Source organism: Hordeum vulgare, chromosome 2H (assembly GCF_904849725.1).
Source record: "Hordeum vulgare subsp. vulgare chromosome 2H, MorexV3_pseudomolecules_assembly, whole genome shotgun sequence".
Lineage (NCBI taxonomy): Eukaryota > Viridiplantae > Streptophyta > Magnoliopsida > Poales > Poaceae > Hordeum > Hordeum vulgare.
In genome coordinates, this window is record NC_058519.1 from 94,608,107 (window position 1) to 94,612,468 (window position 4,362).

At 42.5% G+C, this 4,362-nt stretch overlaps 1 pseudogene; it reads left to right on the forward strand.

Moving 5' to 3' along the window:
• The first annotated feature begins 2,047 nt into the window (after nucleotides 1-2,047).
• Nucleotides 2,048-4,161, forward strand: LOC123425663 (annotated as a pseudogene).
• The last annotated feature ends 201 nt before the right edge of the window (nucleotides 4,162-4,362 follow it).

The window sequence follows — 4,362 nt, forward strand, 5'->3', positions numbered from 1 at the left end:
AAGATTTATGGAGAAATAGGACACACCAAGGAAGAACACAAGGATGGATGCCCTCATTGTGAAGAAAATCACTCATCAAAGGAATGCCCAACTAGTCAGGTGACTTGTTTCTTGTGTGAAGGAACCACCCACTACCCAGCCTAGTGTTAAATTTACCCCAGGGTGCAACAAGTTGTCAAGCAGCAGAATGAAGCAATGAAGGAAACACTCAAGAAGAAGATTTTCGAAGAACATGTGATGAAGGAAAATATTGAAGACCCTGATGGACAAGGACTAACCAAAATTTTCTCTAATGCATGCTACTCATGTGGAGAAGAAGGACATTATTCACAGGATTGCACGAAGGAAAGCCGTAAATATCGGGGAAACTTCCCGACAGAAAAAGTAGAGTTGGATCCACTTGAGATAGAAGAATTGGCTAGAATGAAGGAGTCTGGAAAGAAGAGAAAGTACCCGAGCCAGAGTCAAATCCCGACACATAAAGACCTGAGTCATATGAGATGTTTCAAGTGTAAGGAATTGGGCCACTACAACATTATGTGCCTAAGAAGGAAGCAGGAAAACCAAGGAGTTATAGCAAACACCAAGAAGCCCCGAGAGTTGTCGGAACTCATTTGTTTTCATTGCAAGGAAGCAGGACATTATGTTAGTAATTGTCCATAGGGGAAGAAAGCTAAAGATGGAGTAGTTAAATTTTTACAATGGCAATAAGTGTAACATGAAGCCCTCTTGTTATCATGAGTTTATGGAGTTAAATTTTGTAATAGAAGTCTCTAAGATTGTAATAACTTCATGAATCAATAAAATTTATTGTGTCATGATTTCCTATGTTGAAACTGTATGCGTTGTTTCTCTACGAACAAAGATCTCTGACCATTATGAGGATATGAGAAAATATGGTCTATGCAGGCATGAGTATATTTCATTTTAAGTGTGGTAGTAATCGGTAAACCCACATGATCCAATGAGTAGGAATGTACCATGCATACCAAGGAGCGAAACCCACTGAATACCATTGAAGGAAATGTTGGACCATATCAAACTATGTGCACTACAAGAAATATGCTAATACTTGACGTTTTTGAAGACGTCGTCGATGAATTCGTCATAAATCTATGATGATTTCATCCGAGATTATCGTAAACCATTTGAGGGGATCAAATCTACATATAAATTACGACGATGTGAGTCAAAAACGTCGTAACCGCATAAGATGGGATCGTCATAACTTTTACGACGATTATAAAAATGTTGTAACATGTTCTAGCTCTGTTGAGATGTCATTCGTGCGTCCATTCTATCCCACCTCATCCATGTATTGAACTCTTTTTTATACCACTTTTCTGTTGGGCTATTTTTTTCATCTTACTTTTATATTGGGCTGGTATTTTATCCTCCATGCTTGCTAATGGGCTGGTTTGTGGTCTGTCATAATATTTTATATTATACATAATTTATGGTCTAATATTTTTTTAAATGAGTTGCTACATTCTTACAACAAAGATTTGATAGGTTCTTTGCAAAAAACCTATTTTCTCGCACTTCGAAAATAGAAAATGATTTTTTTGTCCACACAAAATGTAAAATCTCTTTAACTACGTTGTTTGTCATACGAACATACACACATGTGGACAATATTGGGTCATTGTAACAAACTATAACAAGATAAAATATAAGAGAAACAAACAAACATTTTTTTTATATAAACTTAATTCTGATTGATGGAATCTGCTATGGCATGGATCGATGACGTGTCAAACATCCATCCATCCCATCCAACCTACCGGCCCACCAAACCCTAGGCTACATTCGTCCCCCCGAATCCCAGATCCACCCAACCAGCCGGCGGCGGCCACCTCTCCCCTACCCCCACCCAACCTGTCGCGCCGATCTGAGGGGCGCATGGACGAGAAGGGGAGCCTCCTCCCCGGCCAACGGGGATGGTGCAGCCGGCGGGCCTCCTCGACCCGACGACGCGTCCTTCTCGCAGGGCGGAGGAGGCGTCGGCTCGTTCTCACAGAGCGTCGGCGCGTCCTTCTCGCAGGGCATGGGGAGCGGAGGCACGTCCTTCTCGCAGGGCAGCTGCACCGGAGGCGCGGCCCCGGCGTTCTCTCAGGGCGGAGGTGATAGTGGCAGAGGCGCGTCCTTATCCCAGGGCAGAGGCGCGTCCTTCTCGCAGGGCAGCGGCACCGGAGGCGCGGCCACGGCGTTCTCTCAGGGCGGAGGTGGTGGTAGCGGAGGCGCGGACTTCTCCGAGGGCAGAGGTGGCGGAGCTGTGGCCTTCTCTCACGGCGGTGGAGACGGAGGCGCGTCCTTCTCTCAAGGCGGTGGCAGCGGGTCGCTCTTACACGCGCAGTCGCAGCTCTCGCAGGCCTCCCTCAATGAGAACCTCCTCTCGCAGGCTCCCGCGCGCGACCAGGTCTCGTACACATCATCCCTCCTTTTGCTCCCAATTGTTGCTACCGTTTGGTAATCGATGATCCAGGCCGCGTTTGCTTCTATCGGTGGGTTCAGTGATTTTTTTGGATCAATGGGTAACTAGTGTGTCAGTCTCGTGTTTGTTGGTTGAAGTAGCGAGTTTGCAACTAACTGAATGGTGTTGGTTACTGTTAATTACTGTTGAATCCACTTGTGCTTGGTTGATGCGTGCAGGAAATAGTTCAAATCTCTACAGTGGCCATTTCATTGGGCAAATTAGTGAACTAAAGTATTGCTTGATATCTCAATTTGGTGCACGCATTCATGCACTACATTACTGAAAGTGTCAAGTGATCCTTTTCTGCTAGACTGTTTGAATGGTGATTTTGATTTGTATGATTTGTCGGAATTGACGCCGTTGTGTGATTAGTCAGTATGTAGTTACTGATTTATTCATACTCGTCGATGCAGTGGGAATGCCCAAACCAACAGTTCTTATCCTAATAAATGTTTGAGTGAGAACAACTATTTTTTTTGTTATACTTGCTAGTTACAGAAGGTGGATTCCTTTTTAAGAAAAAGTTATATAATCACACTATTTATCTGCTGCCCAATTTTGATCTTCATTCCCTTTCCGTTGGTGACCAGAGATTTTCCTTGCAAGAGGACTCGTCGAAGAGGACGCCTTCATATCCTTCGAGTTCTGCTTCTGGTGTGCGTGAGGATTCTCAGCTGCAACTGAGAACAATACCAACCAACCCTATCCACCGCTGGAGCCCCTCTCTTCCGGATAGCAGATGTAAGCTCAAGCCCTTGCCCGTGACAGAATTTACATATTGTTTATTTTCCTTTTGCGGAAAATTACATTTCATTCATGGCCATAAAAAACAGTTCGCATGCTCTTTAAGCACACTGATTTTGGTGTTCTGATTAGGCTCACAAAAAATATTCATTAACTAGGCATGTAAGATCAAATAGTACATGCTTTAAAAAGATAGTGCACCTGAAGCTGTTCTAAACGTAGTTTATTTTAAGTTGTCACATTGTGGTGAATTATCATGATATACTTGGAAGTATATTTCGACTAAAGTGCACAGGTGATGTTGTTTCGACATGTCAGATTAATGAGGAAGTGGAGCGCAAATTTCAGCATCTGGCAAGTTCAGTGCATAAGATGGGAATGATATTAGACTCAGTGCAAAATGATGTGATGTAGTTAAACAGATCCATGAAGGAGGCATCATTAGACTGTAAGTCACCCTCTAATTGGTACTTTAGCTCAATATGGGCGATCGTAATTGCTGCTCTTTCTTCACGAGTTTTGCACTCTAATTCTGTTGCATCCCACAAATAGTACATCATTGACTAATGAGAGCATGTATTCATTTTGTTCAGCTGGTAGCATTCAAAAAAGTTTGTACTCCTAGAGGACTCTCTAAAGCAAATTGTAAGGATATTTGCTGGTTCAGTCCTTTTTTCCTTCCTCTTTTTGCAGAGGTAACAAAGTTTAGTTAATCCAAATATGTTATCACAGCTTAAGGGACAAGATGATCTCAAAGCACTCTTTGAAGAAGCACAAAAAGTAATCCTGACCAGTTGAGTGTTCTCAACTCTCACACCAGGAAACTGGATGAGATGTCCTCTATACTCTCAGCCTTGCCAAATCATGTGCAAACTGAATTTGGGCAACTGAAGGGTGACACCTATAGAATTCTTACAAAGGAGATGGAGGTACTACTGTGAAGATCAACCACTAGCTTTCATACCACCCTGTAAAGTTCATTTGTGTTTGGGAATTATTCTGATGGTTAGCATGTGCACATAAGTAATTATCTTATCTTGCTGATTTACCAGTATGTAAATTTCTCTCTTATGTCCATATGTGTGAGTTCAGTTTCATATAAACATATAAGCTGGTTCATACCATTTTGTTCTGTAGCTTAT